Source organism: Rhinatrema bivittatum, chromosome 1, assembly GCF_901001135.1.
Source record: "Rhinatrema bivittatum chromosome 1, aRhiBiv1.1, whole genome shotgun sequence".
NCBI lineage: Eukaryota > Metazoa > Chordata > Amphibia > Gymnophiona > Rhinatrematidae > Rhinatrema > Rhinatrema bivittatum.
This window is the reverse complement of record NC_042615.1, coordinates 765,853,267-765,871,283: the sequence shown is the minus strand read 5'-3', so window position 1 is coordinate 765,871,283 and position 18,017 is coordinate 765,853,267. Positions and strand designations below refer to the sequence as shown.

The following is an 18,017-nucleotide window of genomic DNA, read 5'->3' as shown; positions in this document are numbered from 1 at the left end:
CAGGACAGCCTTAACCCACCCACCCATGAGGCAGTGGGTTTGCCGGCATCCAGGCTTCATGGTTGAAATGCCCCTAGAAATGGCAGAGGCCTATCATCAGGCCCAAACCAAGTCCAAATCGCCAGTTCCTCATGAGAAATATCTCAACCTGGATAGGGGTCATTGGAGTCCTAAGTCTCAGAGGTCTCGATTGTCAGAGCCTGTGTGGCTGGACGGTTCACCCCACCTGCAATCTGTAGACAGACCATCATGCTTCAGTTATGGTGAAAGGCCATTTCACCACAGACTGTCCCCACAGGGAAGATGAGGCAGTGGACATTAATGTGGTCATTCCACAATGTTGCAACTTAGTAGATGACTCTAGCCATGGAATTTAAGTTTGCAATCCCAGTTGAGTTGGATGGGGGACCACATTCACTAGTAGACTTCAGGTGTGTGAAAACCTGATGAAGCAAGTCCAGATTGATTATAATAAAGTAGTGACTGTGGCATGTGTTCATGGGGAATATCATCAATATCTCACCAAATCAAGTATGCCTGAAGACCCCAGTTGGTCAAAAGATGGTGGAAGTGAGGGTACTCCTTTGGCTCCTGTACCCTGTGATTATTGGACAGGATTGTCCAAATTTTAAGTCTCTTGACTCAGCCTAAGACAAGTTTGTCCAGTCATGATGCTGAAAGCTGACGTTCTCAGAGCTCTTTCCATTGGAAGATCCTGATCTTTTTTTAGAAAGACTAAGTCCCAGAGGTAATGCCGGCAAGACAAATACACATATGCTGCCAACTTAGAAACTGTCGGGAAGGAGGTGACTGAATCTGAGGGAGAGCAACCACCCATCCAAAATGTCTTACCTGGTCCCTTGGAGTGGGAACGGGGTGATCTGGGGAACTTTAGACGAGCTCAGAGGGAAGATGAATCCTTTAAGTGAGCCGATGAGCATATACTATGGGTGAATGGGAGGGTAGTCCTGGGGGCCCAGAATGCAGAACCTGTCCCTCTTTTTTGTGATGAAAAGGGATCTGTTGTACAGAGTCACAAAGGGAAGTGTGGAAGGGGAGGTAATAGAACACCTCATGGTTCCCAAACCTATCAACAGGTCATGCAGTAGGTTCAGTCATCTTCTAGAGCAGCGATTCTCAACCGGTGTGTTAAGAACATGCCAAAATGGGTATGACCAAGGGTCCATCAAGCCCAGCATCTTGTTTCCAACAGTGGCCAATCCAGGCCATAAGAACCTGGCAAGTACCCCAAAACTAAGTCTATTCCATGTTACCATTGCTAATGGCAGTGGCTATTCTCTAGGTGAACTTAATAGCAGGTAATGGACTTCTCCTCCAAGAACTTATCCAAATCTTTTTTAAACATAGCTATACTAACTGCACTAACCACATCCTCTGGCAACAAATTCCAGAGTTTAATTGTGCGTTGAGTGAAAAAGAACTTTCTCTGATTAGTTTTAAATGTGCCACATGCTAACTTCATGGAGTGTCCCCTAGTCTTTCTATTATCCGAAAGAGTAAATAACCGATTCACATCTACCCGTTCTAGACCTCTCATGATTTTAAACACCTCTATCATATCCCCCCTTAGCCGTCTCTTCTCCAAGCTGAAAAGTCCTAACTTCTTCATCCTTTCCTCATAGGGGAGCTGTTCCATTCCCCTTATTTTGGTAGCCCTTCTCTGTACCTTCTCCATCACAATTATATCTTTTTTGAGATGCGGAAACCAGAATTTTACACAGTATTTCAAGGTGCGATCTCACCATGGAGCAATACAGAGGCATTATGACATTTTCCGTTTTATTCACTATTCCCTTTCTAATAATTCCCAACATTGTTTGCTTTTTTGACTGATGTAGCACACTGAACAGACGATTTCAATGTGTTATCCACTAGGGATGTGAATCGTTTTTTTTGACGATTTAAAATATCGTTTGATATTTTTTAAATAGTCAAAAATCGTTAGAGTGCGATACAATAGAAATTCCCCCGATTTATCGTGAAAAATCGTTAATCGGGTTTGTGTCCACTAACGGGAGTTATTTGGGGGGAGGGCGGGAAAACTGGCACACCAAAACAATCCCTAAACCCACCCCGACCCTTTAAAACGAATCCCTTACCTTCCCCCACCCTCCCAAACTCTTCCAAAACGTTTTAAAATCACCTGGTGGTCCAGTGGAAGCCCCGGGACCGATCGCCCGCTCTCGGGCCATCTGCTGCCACTAATAAAAATGGCACCGATAGCCCTTTGCCCTTACCATGTGACAGGGTATCCGTGCCACTGGCCGGCCCCTGTCACATGGTAGGAGCACTGGACGGCCGGTGCCATTTTTAAAGATGGCGCCGGCCATCCAGTGCTCCTACCATGTGACAGGGGCCGGCCAATGGCACGGATACCCTGTCACATGGTAAGGGCAAAGGGCCATCGGCGCCATTTTTATTAGTGGCAGCCGATGGCTCGAGAGCGGGCGATCGGTCCCGGGGCTTCCACTGGACCACCAGGTGATTTTAAAACAATTTGGGGGGGGGTTTGGGAGGGTGGGGGAGGCTAAGGGGTCAGGTTTAAAGGGTCGGGGTGGGTTTTTTGTTTATCGGATCGGGCGCAGCCGATAAACAAAAAACCAAATCGGGCCGGACGATAAAAATTATAAGATTTGAATCTGAACCGGAACCGAACCGATTCCGATTCATATCTCTATTATCCACTATGACGCCTAGATCTCTTTCTTGGGTAGTAGCATCTAATATGGAACCTAACATTGTTTAACTATAGCATGGGTTATTTTTCCCTATATGCATCACTTTGCACTTATCCACATTAAATTTCATCTACCATTTTGATGCCCAATTTTCCAGTCTCACAAGATCTTCCTGCAATTTATCACAATCTGCTTGTGATTTAACTACTCTGAACAATTTTGTATCATCTGCAAATTTGATTACCTCACTCGTCATATTTCTTTCCAGATCATTTATAAATATATTGAAAAGTAAGGGTCCCGATACAGATCCCTGAGGCACTCCACTGCCTACTCCCTTCCACTGAGAAAACTGTCCATTTAATCCTACTCTGTTTCCTGTCTTTTAGCCAGTTTGTAATCCACGAAAGGACATCGCCACCTATCCCATGACTTTTTACTTTTCCTAGAAGCCTCTCATGAGGAACTTTGTCAAATGCCTTCTGAAAATCCAAGTACACTACATCTACCTGTTCACCTTTATCCACATGTTTAACAACTCCTTCAAAAAAGTGAAGCAGATTTGTGAGGCAAGACTTGCCTTGGGTAAAGCCATGCTGACTTTGTTCCATTAAACCATATCTTTCTATATGTTCTGTGATTTTGATGTTTAGAATACTTTCCACTATTTTTCCTGGCACTGTAGTCAGGCTAATTGGTCTGTAGTTTTCCGGATCACCCCTGGAGCCTTTTAAATATTGGGGTTACATTAGCTTGGCGACGCACCAGTGTGTTGCCAAGCACCGGCAGGTGTGTCGCGGCTCCCAGTGTCCCACTGCCCCACTTGTGCTTCCCTTCTGTCCAGGGGCAGGGGCCGAAGAGCGGAGAGACGCTGTGCGCCACCGCTAGAGGCCAGGCCAGCAGGGCCAAAGCATGGAGAATCCCTGCGCACCGCCGGAGGCCAGGCCGGCAGCGGCTGATAAGCGGAGGCCAGGCTTATTGGGCCGAACAATGAGAAGTGGCTCCATTTATTTATTTATTTAAAGGCTTTTATATACCGGAGTTCATGTACTAGTACATACCGCTTCGGTTTACATAGAACCAAAATTGGAAAATTACATCAAACAAGTGGGTATAAAATAACAAGTCTAACTTCGTAGGAACTTAGAACTTAAGGTAAAGGAGAGAACAAGACAAAGTGGTTACAGATCAATGTAAATAGCTAAACAATAAATACAAATGCTTACAAATTACAGTCTTCAAAATCTAAGGTTTACATCTACAAAAGGTTTACATCTTCAAGGTTTGTAGTCTTCAAGACTAAGGTTACATCAGACTTAAAAGGTATGGGTGTAGCATGCTGTACATTTAACGGTTGGGAATATGAGACAAAGAAATACGATTAATAGTTGCGGCATCAGACATCTGGTTTATGTGATTATGAAATGCATGAATGAGGCTAGTCCTGGGATGTGGCTCTGAGCGAAAACTTTAAGTGAAGGCTTTTGTAAGCCTTGTAAGCTTGTGTGTGATTGAGAGCTTGTATGTGATTGAGAGGACAGAGACTGGACAGGGAGGCATGACTGGTGTGTGTGTGTGCACGTGAGGGACAGAGGCGTGACTGGTGTGTGTGTGGGCGAGGGACAGAGGCGTGACTGGTGTGTGCGCACGCGAGGGACAGAGGCGTGACTGGTGTGTGCGCGCGCGAGGAAGAGAGACTGGACAGGGAGGTGGGACTGGTTTGTGTGTGAGGAAGAGAGACTAGTTAGGGAGGTCACTGGTCTGTTTGAGAGACTGTGTGAGTGACTGGCTGTGGGCCCTAAGGAAGAGGCCTCTGAGGACAGAGCTTCAGCAGCCACTGCTGCTTCTGGTGAGTGCTAATGGCCTGCAAGGGAAAGGAGTAAGAGAATTGCTGGAGTGGGTAAGTAAAGGTGGCTTTTTAAGTTTATTTTTCTTGATTAACTGCCATTTTAATATTTGGGTATTATGTGATGTGTCTGCTGTTTTGAAATATTTTATTGATATTTGGACAATTTTTATGAGTTTTTAATTGTTGGATGTTATTCTGTTCATCAGCTGTTTTGTAACATTTATTTGCAGAGTTTTACAAATATTTCTGAGTGGGAATCTATAGTAGCTTGGCCTGCTCTGTTTTCCTAATAGGAGGTGTATTAGTGTTTAGGACCTGGTTAAATATTTGTAGTGCTGCCTTTTCATAGATAGGGTTGTTACCGTTTGAGTGTGTTCCATAATACAGGTTTAACTTTGTGCAGGTTAGTTTGTGTGCATTATTATGTTAGGTGCTATATTTCTCTTTCCATTTCTCCAGGTTCGCACTGCATGCAGAGTGGCTGTTTTGGTTTTCCATTCCATTTATAAATATGGTTGTCACCATATTTATAAATTTGTGGTCTTTCTGTACTTGGTGAAGGTCAGTTCTTGGGTGTGTGACCGAGGTGAGGTATTTTACTAGCATGTAGGCATTTGTATCAATCTTATTTGTTGTGTTTTCTCAATAGGACATGCATTAGTGGTAAATTACTATCTTTTCATAAGAAGGGGTTGTGCCTGCCAGTAAACAGAGTTTGTTTTGCTTTCACTGAGATGTCATCAGAACCAGAATATTTTTTTTGTATGGTGAGTTGTACGGGTAATGCCCTAGTTCTGCTCTGCACCCATTGTTGGGGGGGGGGGGGGGGGTTGAGGGGGTTCCTGAGGATGCAGAATGTATATTTACATTTTTCCCCATGATGGTCACATGTTCAATGTGTCACTCATGTGAGAACCATCTGTCAGGTGTGTCCCAGCCGAAAAAAGGTTGAGAATCACTGTTCTAGAGGGTCACCTAGGAGAGGAAAAAAATGGGAAAATATACAGGCTCAATTCTATTGGCCAGGCCTTCATAAACAGGTCCAGTTGATTTTTTTAAGTGAACGGCGGGATCAGAGGATGAAGGCGCCACTCACTTAAAAAAACCTGTCACGCAAAAACAAAAAAATGATGAGCTTTTTCAATGGTGGTCCCGATCAACGGACACAATAGAGATTTTTCCCCGAGGACCCTGAAGCAGGCAGAGTACTGCCAAAACATGACCAATGTTGGGCAGGCGGATCCGAACCCATAAAAGCGGCAGCAATTAATCAGCATTTCCAGATAAGTACCCGAAAAAAAGTGGAAACGTATAGAGTGGGTTGGACAGATCGCCGGGGAAAATAAAGCACACAAGATAAAAAAAACTCAAAAAATATAAAAATAAATAAAACAAACATTTGAATAAAGCATTTAAAGAATAAAACATGGGAGCTATTGAATAGGACAGTCACAAAGTGGTTGTCCTTAAATAGCAATCGCACATTACCACATATCAAGGGGTTCCCTTGATGATTGGTTGTTGAAGATCTCTTGAGCAAAGGGAACGAGGTTGGTTGTTGACCAGGTATCTTGAGGCAGTGCCCTTAAGGAAGATGTGGCGACCACCCTAATGGAGGTTCTCTCATGATTTGGGCTACCCAAGGAGATCCTGATAGATCAGGGAATCCCTTTCATCTCCAAGGTCATGAAACAACTCTGCACCTTGCTTAAAGTAAAGACTCTCCAGACCTCTGTGTATCACCCACAGACAGATGGCCTGGTCGAGTGCTTCAATCAGATGCTCAAACAGATGTTAAGAAAGCTTGTGAACGAAGATGGGAAAAACTGGGACATATTACTGTTCTACGTGCTGTTTGCAATCCGCAAAGTACCACAAAGCTCAATAGGGTTCACCCCATTTGAGTTACTATACGGAAGGAGACAGAGAAGAATTCCAAATATAGCTCACGAGACCTGGGAAGAGGAAGCAAATACCGGGCAGAACATAGTGGACTAAGTTATCAGAGAACAAGATCGCTTAAAGAAGGCTGGCGCAGCAGCTCACTTGTCTCTGGAAAAGGCTCAGAATTCTCAAGCTTGAGGTTATAATTGCCCCATGGACCAGTGAGTATTCCAACCAGGGGACCAGGTTCTTGTCCTCCTGCCATCAACAGGAAGCAAGCTATTAGCCTGTTGGCAAGCACCCTGGAGAAAACAGGGCCCATACAGAACAAGACAGCTCAGCCAGATAAGCAAAAGACCACCCAAATCTACCACATAAATCTCCGGAAAAAATGGGTGCTGCAAGAGTTTGGCATGGTTCAGGAAGGAGAATTTGGCCTAGAGGTTGGGCTGAAACTCGACCAAGCCTGAGAACCCTTCAGAGAGCTGTCAACTGAACAGACAGCTGAACTGCAACAATTGGTAGAGGAAAAACAAAGGTCTTCTTGAACCTGTCTGGTCATACCCAGCTGGTACAACATTTTACATCCAGGAGATGTAATAATGGTACACCAGTGACCTTATCAGATCCCCGAGGCCAGGTGTTGCATCACTGAGGCCAAAATGAAGGAGATACTCCAGCTCGGCATAAGAGGAATCCAACTTGACTTGTCCTCACCCATGGTATTGGTGCCAAAGCCAGTTGGCAGCATCAGGTTCAGTATTGACCTCAAAAAGATGAACGAAGTTTCAAAACTTGACACCTATCCGATGCCACAAGAGGATGAATTGATTGAGCATCTGGGGTTATCCCAGTTCATTTCTACCCTCAAACTCAAAGGGTATTGGCATGTGCCTCTCATGCCCTCAGCAAAAAAGAGAAGACTGTGTTCTCTATACCTATGTGGCTGTTCCATTTCATGGTACTCCCACCACATTCAATAAATTGGTCGACCACCTGCTCCGCCCTCATCAAGAGTATGCTGCCAGCTACCTAGATGAGAGTGATCTACAACCACGACTGGAAGACCCATCTTGGCCAATTCCAGGCTGTATTTACCAGTCTGAAGAAAGCAGGGCTGACAGTTAATCCCAAGAAATGCGTGCAAGGTACGCAAGAGCAATTCTTGGCTATACCCTGGGAAAGGGTAAAGTCCATCTGCAGACCAGAAAGATAGAGGTAATCACCCTAGGTGCCAGTCCCGCAAACAAAGGCAAAGGTGAGAGTGTTTTTAGGCCTACTGGTTATTGTAGGAGGTTTATCCCTAACAATTCAGAGAAGGCAGAGCCTCTCATAAGGCTACTGATAAAGAAAGCACCAGAGAAGGTTCAGTGGTAAGAAAAAGCAGAGAAGACCTTCACAGCCTTGAAGGAGGCAATATATTCTGAACCGGTCCTGATCAACCCAGACTTCACTGAACCCTTCACTGTGCAAACCAATGCCTCGAGGTAGGTTTGAAGGCCGTTTTGGCCCAAAAGAAGGATAGCCAAGAGCATCCTATGGCATACATCAGCTGGAAGCTGATGCCATGGGAGAGAAGGTACTCAACTGCTGAGTAGGCCTTGGCGGTCAAATGGGGCAGCAGTTTACGCTTATAACAGACCATCAACTGCTCTTATGGATCAATAGGAACAAGGAATCCAATACAAGAGTGATGTGGTAGTTCATGGAACTGCAGCCTTTCAACTATAAGATCCTACACAGGGCAGGAAAGGAGAAGACAAATGCAGATTTCCTGTCAAGAGATGTGTCCCTTGTAAATGCAAATGCTCATCCCAGCAAGGATGAGCTGAGGGGGAGGGTATGTGAGGGAGTGGTTAGGAAACTCCCTCAGTCTACCTTTAAAGGACCAGGCATGGCTGTACCGCCCAGTCACCCTTAAGATAGGGAGCTACAGGGAATCCTTGGTAAAGGGAGTAGCTCTTCTCCAGAGGATAAGACCTCAGGCCCTAGTAGGGTTAGAAGGACCTGGGGGAGCATGGGGAGAGTTCCCATTTGCAAATACTTGCTGTGTCTGAAGACTAACTGTTCCCCGAAGCTAAGATGAGCTATACTACTGAGACCACAGTTAAGCTGAGTTGCCGCTTGTTGCTGCTTTTATAAAAAGACTTGTGTATTGCCTGCACTCTCCTGAGATTAAGGTGAACTGCTGCACTGTGGCTTTTATTTGCATTTCTTGTCCTGAAGTATCTGAAGTGAATGCTATGGCCATTTTGATTGAATAAACTGTAATAAAGAACAGTGAAGCACAGCCAGTCCACTGGTGCATTCCTCTGGGTGTACCCAAGCAACTGACCACTCAAGCTACCACTCTGGCTTACATATATTTAGCTCATGCCTTTTCCCTGGTTGCTCAAGGTGGGTTACTGGCAAATTTCCCTCAGATTTTTTTTTAAAAGACTACATGCGCAAACATTTTCTTTTTGTGCAACTTTTAATAAGCCAAGATCAAATTTGTGCACTACAAGCCAGTATATTAAAAATATCATCAGAGTTTCCCATGTATGCTGTTTTGTTATGTGCGCAGGGTTCATGACCTCTGTGCACATGCACACCTTACAGGGAACAGTGGTTACTGGTAGCTCAGGTACTGTAAGCATTTCTTATCTCCAGAGGGCTTACAATCTAAAGGCCTGATTTACTAAGACTTTTTTCTTATTCTGTGTCTATGGAAAAAATGCTTAGAAAACGAGGCCTCCCTTCACCCATATCCACCCATCTTACTTCTTGTTTTTCATACATAGACTTCTCTTTAAAGGGGACTCTTTGTATCCCTGTTCATTAAAATAAAGCAGTCCCTGGGGTCAGATCTAATAATTATTACACAGTGTTTCCTAGTAGTTATAAGGAGCGATGAGTAAGAAACAATTTGAGACTAAACTCTACTATGTTTCAACAGAAGAATTTTCTACTAAGGAATTTCTGAAGGGGTGTATTATAAGTTAGGAGTTGGACCCTCAAATTATTCCTAACGGACAGGTTATTCGTTTGGAAGTATAAAGCATAGGGATGTGCATTCTTTTAAAACAAATTGACTCCAACCTGGTAATCTCTATACTGTGCACATAACTCAGTTAAAGTTTCCAATGAGGCAATCAATATCCTGGTTGCCAGGATGTTTTCCCTATGTTCCAATAAAGAATTTAAGGTATTTACAAGAGAATAGGTTTTGTGTCCCATCAGATGAGGAGGTGAAATTGGCAGAGAAAGGAAAAACATTTTTTTCTTTGGGGCCCAGGTTTGTGGAACTCAGTATCTAATGAGGTTTGAGCAATAATGGACTACCTAAGCTTTCGAAAACATAGTAAGGCCTGGTTTTTCATATTAGCTTTCAAAAAATAGAAGACAGAAGCTGTTGCGATTTTTATTTACTTGGCTGTTCTAGTCATTTAAGATTATTTAGATTTTAATTATAAAGCAAATGTTGCTTACCTGTAACAAGTGTTCTCACAGGACAGCAGGATGTTAGTCCTCACATATGGGTGACATCACAGGATGGAGCCCAATCACAGAAAACTTCTGTCAAAGTTTCCAGAACTTTGACTGGCCCCTTTCTGGGCATGCCCAGCATGGCACTAACGCTGCAGCCAAGCAGGCGTCCCTCTTCAGTCTTATTTGAAAGCTACAGGCAGTGCCGAAAAGTAAAATAATAAAATGTTACGAACCCAACACCGCGGGGCGGCGGGCGGGTTTCGTAAGGACTAACATCCTGCTATCCTGTGTGAACACCTGTTACAGGTAAGCAATATTTGCTTTCTCTCAGGACAATCAGGATGGTAGTCCTCACATATGGGTGAGTACAGAGCTGAGGATGTCCGAACATGCAAACGTACCCAAAGGCGTGCAACAGGCACAACAACTAGGGTGTAATTTGGGAGAGGGCATCCTGAACCCCACCGGGCAGGCTGAAGGGTGTAGGTATGTCACGTTGTAAACATATAACGAAGGACAGACTGGCCGAAGATGGAATCTTGTCTTCTGGCTTTGTCCAAGCAATAGTGGGCTGCAAAGGTGTGAAGAGAACTCCAGGTTGCAGCCCTGCAAATGTCAGGAAGCGGCACCGATCGTAGGTGTGCTACTGAAGTTGCCATCATGGCCCTCACAGAGTGTGCTTTAATACTGTCTTGAAATGGAATGCCCGCTTGCTGATAGCAAAAGGATATGCAGTCCGCCAACCAAGAGGAGAGAGTCTGCTTACCCACAGGCTTCCCTAACTTGTTAGGGTGGAAAGAGACAAACAATTGAGTGCTTTCCCTGTGGGCAGCTGTATGGCCTAGGTAAGACACTAGAGCCCTTTTACAGTCAAGGGTATGCAGAGCCCGTTTCTCCTGGGTTGGTATGGGGCCTGGGAAAAAAGGTAGGTAGTATGATGGATTGATTAAGATGAAAATCCCAAACCACCTTAGGCAAGAATTTAGGGTGAGTGCTGAGTACCGCCCGGTCCTGCAGACGTTTAGTGTAAGGCAGATAGGTAACTAGGGCCTGTAATTCACTAACTCGGCGAGCTGAAGTGATAGCCAAAAGGAAAATCACTTTCCATGTGAGATATCAAAGAGGCTCGAATGGTGGTTTCATGAGCCGACCCAAAACCAGATTAAGGTCCCAAGAAGGGGCCGGAGGACATAGTGGAGGCTTGATGTGGAGCAAGCCTTTCAAAAATCGTGTTACAAGGGGTTGTACTGAAATAGGGACATCCCCGACACCTTTATGGAAGGCGGCTACTGCAATCACATACATTCTGATGGAAGATGTCTTAAGACCTGACTGACAGATGCCAGAGATAGTCCAGAAACTTCGGGATAGGACAGGAAAAGGGGTCAAGGGACTGAAGAGAGCACCATGACGTGAACCTTTTCCATTTGTAAGAGTAAGCTTTACTCGTGGAAGGCTTCCGTGAAGCAATCAAGACACGGGAAACTGATTCAGAAAGGTTAAGTGGCTGAAGGATTAACCTTTCAACATCCATGCCGTGGCTTGAAGATTGGGATGGCATAGGCACCCGTTGTTTTGAGTGATCAGAAGCAGATCCTTCCCCAAGGGAATGTGCCTGCGGATGGAGAGATCCTGAAGTATCGGAACCACACTTGGCGTGGCCCTTGTCCTGACGTAACTTCACGAGAGTCTTCGAGAGAAGAGGGAGGGAATACATAGAGTAGACCGGTTGCCCATGAGAGAGAGAATGCGTCTCTGGGCTGAGAGTGTTTGCTGCGAGAGAGCAGTAGTTCTCCACTTTGCGGTTTTGTGGGGACGCAAAGAGGTCTATCCGAGGATATCCCCATTGTTGGAAGATGGAGTTTGCTACCGAGGGGTTGAGAGACCACTCGTGCGGTTGAAAGACGCGACTCAGCTTGTCTGCCAGCACATTGTCCACTCCCGGTAAGTAGGTGGCCCTGAGGTACATCGAATGGGAAAGAGCTTCCGCCCAAATCTGCACAGCTTCCTGACACAGAAGGAGCCTGTGCCTCCCTGTTTGTTGATGTACCACATGGCTACCTGGTTGTCCGTCTGAATCAGGATGACCTGATTTGAGAGGTGATACTGAAAAGCCCTGAGAGCATATCTGATTGCACGAAGCTCCAGGAAATTTATTTGGTGTTTGGCTTCCTCTGGAGACCAAGAGCCTTGTGACTGCAGATCGGCTACGTGGGCTCCCCACCCGAGGTTGGAAGCATCGGTGGTGAGAATGATTTGAGGATTTGGAACCTGGAAGGGCAATCCCTGGAGGAGACTGGTCTGATTTTTTCACCAGGCGAGAGACAGACTGAGTGAGTCGGTGATGTGGACAATGGCCAACAGAGGCTGAATAGCTTGAGTCCATTGAGACCTTAGAGTCCAGTGCATGATCCTCATGGCCAAGCGGGCCATTGGTGTGACGAACTGAGGATGCCATGTGTCCCAGGAGGACGAGAAATTGGCATGCAGTCGCAGAGTGCTGAGACTGCAGCTGGTGAGCAAGAAACACAATAGTTAGTGCTCGTTGTCTAGGCAGGAAAGCCTTTGCCTGCAAGGTGTCCAAGTCTGCCCCAATGAACGATAAGGTTTGAGATGGGACTAAGTAGGATTTGTCGTAATTGACGAGAAACCCTAACGAAATTAGAATATGTAAGGTTAGATTGAGGGACGACAGAGCAGCTTGCTGAGTGGGAGCCCTGATTAACCAGTCATCCAGATAGGGGTAGACGTAAACACTTTGTGTCCTGAGGAATGCTGCGACGACTACGAGGCATTTTGTAAAGACTCGTGGTGCAGATGCTAGGCCGAATGGAAGCACTGTATTGATAGTGCTTGGGGCCTACTAGGAACCTCAGGTACTTGCAATGGGCTGGACTTATCGCAATATGAGTGTATGCGTCCTGGAAGTCCATAGAGCAGAGCCAGTCTCCTCTTTGTAGAAGAGGTAGAAGTGATCCCAAGGTGACCATCTTGAACTTTTCTCGCTATTTTATTTTAAAGGCTTTTATCTACCAATGTTCATGTACTGGTACATATCACGTCGGTTTACATAGAACCAAAGTTGGAAATTACATTGAACAAGAGGGTACAAATAACAGGGCTAACTTCGTAAGAACTTATAAAGCTTAGAGCGACTAAAATTATTATAGATATATAGATAACAACTAACAAATAACAAATAATAGTAAACAAACTCGGATTTACGACTAGAGGGCCTTGAGGGCCTTTACGACTAGGGCCTTTATTTATTTATTTTATTAAAAAACTTTTCTATACCGTTGCTAAGTTAAATACCATCGCAACTGTTTACATGTAGGCACATATTTAATGAGGGTAAAAGCGTACTATAGTACATTCTAACAGGTGCCGTTAAAGGTTCGGTTACAATATATCATTAGACATAGACATTTAGCGAAGTAGTTCATGACCAGTTGTACCAAGGTACTTACACGGGTAGTTTTATCACACATAGTATTATAGTTATGTTTGTTGTGGTGTAGAGTTCATAGACTAATCTATTGTAAAGTTCTACGTACTGTGTTGTCTGTGCCTTTCTGTCTTTTCCTGAATAATTTCTCTCTATTCTTTCGTCTCTTTGTAAAATGCTTGTTTAAAAAGCCATGTTTTTAAACTTTTCTTGAATGTCTTTAGATCACTTTGTAGTCTGATCTCTGGAGGCATTGTGTTCCAGATTATGGGTCCTGCTAGTGATAGGGCTCTCTCTCTCACTTGGGTCAGTCTTGCTGTTTTAACTGATGGAATGTTTAGGAGTGCTTTATTTGCTGATCGGAGATTCCTGTGTGGAGTGTGTACCCGTAATGCTGTGTTAAGCCAATCTGATTTCTCATCATAAATTAGTTTGTGAATGATACATAGGGTTTTGTATTTAATTCTGTGTTCAATTGGTAGCCAATGTAACTCTGCTAGGGTTTCAGTTATATGGTCCCGCCTTCTTTTTCCAGTTAGTATTCTAGCTGCTGTGTTCTGTAGTATTTGCAGTGGTCTTAATGTTGTATTTGGTAGTCCTAGCATAAGGGCATTGCAGTAGTCTGTGCTGGAGAAAATTAGTGCCTGTAGTATTGTTCGGAAGTCATTTTGAGTTAGTAGTGGTTTAAGTTTTCTGAGTACCATGAGCTTTGCATAACCTTCCTTTACTTTTAGTGATATGTGTTGTTTCAGATTGATTTCAGGGTCTATAATTATTCCCAGGTTATGTACTTTTCCAGTTAGTTCAATTTTCTGGTTGTCTTTGAGAATTATTGAGGTTTGACTGATTTCAGAATTTTTTCGTTCTAAGTATAGAAATTCTGTTTTATCAATATTAATTACAAGTTCCATTTGTGTCTGTAGTTGTTTTATAATGCTTAGGTACATGTTGGCTAGGTTTAATGTTTCCTCTAAAGTGTCATCTATGGGTAGAATTAGTAGGGCCTTGAGGGCCTTTACGACTAGAGGGCCTTGAGGGCCTGTAGGTCCAGAATAGGACGAATGCCTCCCGATTTTTTGGGGATTAGAAAGTACTGGGAATAGAACTCTAGGCCTTGCTGAGAGTATGGAACGGGTTCTATTGCTCGACTGGAGAAGGAGGGAAACCTCTTGATCCAGAAGAATGGAGTGGTCGGACGTTCTCCACGTCTGCAGAGGTGGGGAGTCTGGTGGCAGGGCGAGAAAGTTCAGATGGTAACCCTGAGGAATGTTTGCTAATACCCATTGGTCAGATGTGATTGAGTGCCACATGTTGTGGAAGTGGCACAATCGACCTCCCACTGGTATGTGCAACAGAGGAATTTGGCTGCTGCTCTTTAAGTGGAAGTCAAAAACCTGAAGCAGGTCCTGGTTGATGAGCTGCTTGTGGTTTTTGTTTACTGGCTTGATGAGACTGCGGTTTTTGATAAGGTCTCGTGGCACGGGATCTGGTTGGTGGCGGGTAAGACTTCTTCGGGCGGAAGAATGACTTTTTTGGGGGTTTTTTTTTTAGAGTCCTTTCTGAAGGGCTGTTTTGAGGAGAAGTCTGAAGGCATCAAGAGAGCTGTCATAGGGTCTCATGATGGTGGCTTTAATTCTGCCACCGTCCATTGAATCTGTTCGCCAAACAGATTATCTCTGATACAAGGCAGGTCGGATAACCGGTCTTGTACTTCTGGGCAAAGGTCAGAAGACTTGAGCCAGGCCCACTGTCTCACCGAAATAGCAGCTGCAGACACTCTGGTAGACGTGTCAAATATGTCATAAGATGTTCTAATCTCATGCTTTCCTGCCTCAAACCCTTGTTTACTAGGGTTTGTAATTGTTCTTGAAATTGCTGAGGCAGGGAGTCTGAGAAGTCCTATATCTGCTTAAAAATGACCCTGTTATATTGGGTCATATAAAGCTGATAGACGGCAATCTGGGAGATGAGAATGGCCGCTTGGAATACTCTGCGACCAATGTTATCTAGGAACTTCTGTTCCTTTCCAGGAGGAACAGATGAGGGAGGCTTTGACCTCTTTTGTGCAGACTCTACCACAACCGAGTGGTGATCAAGCTGTGATTTTTGAAAACCTGGGGCTGACTACACCAAATAGGTAGTGTCAGCTTTCCTGTGCACAGGAGCAATTGATCCAGGATGTTCCCAGTTCTTCTTGAGGAGATCAAGAAAGACCTGATGGATGTGAATAGAGGTGATTACCTTAGGGGCATCCAGGAATTGGAGCAACTCCATCATCTGGTGCCTATCATCCTGTTCCATCTAATTGAAAGGGAACCAATTCAGACATTTCCTTCACAAAGTTTATAAAGGAGAGGTCCTCTGGAGGAGAACGCTTACTACTCTCAGTGGGTGAAGGTGGTGAAAGTAAATCATCTGTGTGTTGAGGTATCATCACCCCAGGTATCATAAGGATTAGTACCCGTTCCTCTAGGAAGTCGAGGGGGGACAGGGTGGTTGGATACCTGAAGGTCCCGTTCTAGGCTCTGAAGGAATCTGAGGAATTATCGGAGGCATCAATGATGGCATCAAAGGCACCGGTGCAGGCATAGAGGGCTTTGATGGATGACTGAGGTGCCAACAGACGTATCGGCACCAATGGATGGGTCGGTGGTTAGGGACATAATGGCATCAATGGCTTATGCAGAACTCCTGATGGAGGGATGCGAAACGGTGTTTCTCCTCCCGATGATGCTGTCAGTGGGGAGGGCATCGGAGCCATCGGAGACCTGGGATCCATCGGTGGAAAAGCGGCCATAAGCGCTTCCATCCTGGATAGCAGCGGTGCCAGCGCTGCCGGAATCGGGTCGGTGCTCAGTTCCGCTATCGGTACCGGTGTCCGAGGAACCTGGAGTCGTTGCATCGCCTTGTCGATGGCCTCCTGAACCATCCGGTCCAGTTCTTCTCGGAGACCTGTAGCAAGCAGCCCCGGCTCCAGAACAGAAGGAGGAAGAGGCATAGCCAGGGGGACCACCGTTAAAGGCGGAGTCGCGGCACCCGATCCCCGATCGGGTGAGGGTTGCCTCGGTGACCCAGTCGCAGGAATGGTCGGAGTCTTTCTTGGACGGGGTTTCTTCGACAGTGGCTCGGACGATGGCCCGAGTCTTATGGTGTCGATGGCGATGTTTCTCCCTGTGATCCCCACGATCCTGAGGGGGAGTAGCGGGTGTCGATGGCCGAGAAGTTGTCGATGCCGGTCGGTCATTGGTCGGTGGTCGATGCCGGTTCTGACAACATCGATGCAATGGACAGAATCGGGGTTTGAGCATGGAAGAGAAGTTCCATGTTCTCCATGGAACTTCTTAGGTGTCATTAGGGCACATTTGGTGCAGGTCAAGACATCGTACTCGCATCCTAGACACATTACACAGACTTTATGGGGGTCTGTGATAGACATGGTGCGGGTACAGTCCGGGTACAGACGAAACTTCAAGGCCATGGTCAAAAATAGAGTGCCCAGTAGGCCACGAGGGCCAAACTCGATGGTAATAGATGGGAAATGGGTAAAAACTTTCCGGAGTACCGCGGACTGAGAAAAGTTAGAGGAGGGACCTCTGTGGGGCAATTTAACTGTTAGTAATTCCATGATGAAAATTCCTGTCAGGAATCTCTTCAGAACTCCTTTACCGCGAGGCTATTGCTGCGCGGAAAAAAGAAGACTTGAAGGGGGGGGACCCCTGCTGTCTGCAGGGTTAGTGCCATGCTGGGCATGCCCAGTAGGGGCCAGTCAAAGTTCTGGAAACTTTGACAGAAGTTTTCCGTGATTGGGCTCCATCCTGTGATGTCACCCACATGTGAGGACTACCATCCTGCTTGTCCTGTGAGAAAAGTTATTTTTTTAATGGTATTTTGCATGTCTGTGTAGTGTATGTAGTACTGTTAATATTTTTGTATTGTGTTTCATGTTTTTGTGATTCAACTTTGAGTCTTACATGAATTAGACAGTATATAAAGAAGATATATAAATTATATATATCTTATATATATTATATAAATTATATAAAGAAGTATATAAATTAGACAGTATATAAAAAAGCCTTAAATAAATAAATATATAAGTTTAATTGCTCTGGTACTTTTTTTTCCAACTTCTATTGAATTAAACTGTGTCTGCTTACCACCCACACCTTTACCATTTTCTTTAATGCTCTATTAAAAGTATTGCCTTTGGTCTATGTACTTTTTTTTTGTTTAATGTATTTTGTTTTGCTACTGAACATGCTGACCTCTTAAGTTTACACCGCTGAATAAAGTTTTCAATTATTTAACTGTGTTATTTGCATGTACCTTCCCACTTCACATGGGAGAGTATATGGACATCTTGTAATCTGAGCACCTCTGAGCTAAGTCTGGGATAATATGCTAGCGTTGGAGCAAAGGGGGTCTTCCAAGACACTGTCCTTCCCCCTTGAGGTAAACTAACTTTACTCCTTATTGGAGATCAAAGTGGACTATTGTGAGTTTTTTATTCTATGTAGCATCCCTCTCCCTTAGTGGCCATATTACATATAACCAGAGAAGGGAGGGGACACACACTCAGATGCAAGAATAAGAGGATAATGTCTGAAACTAAGTATACTCTGTAATTAATATTACAGGAATGGGCAGATTAAAGGGGCCTCACACA

At 44.8% G+C, this 18,017-nt stretch overlaps 1 protein-coding gene across 3 annotated transcripts in view; it reads right to left on the bottom strand.

Moving 5' to 3' along the window:
* ATP8B1 (ATPase phospholipid transporting 8B1) overlaps positions 1–18,017 on the bottom strand; it is a 275,982-nt gene that overhangs the window by 66,316 nt on the left and 191,649 nt on the right. The window lies entirely within an intron of this gene.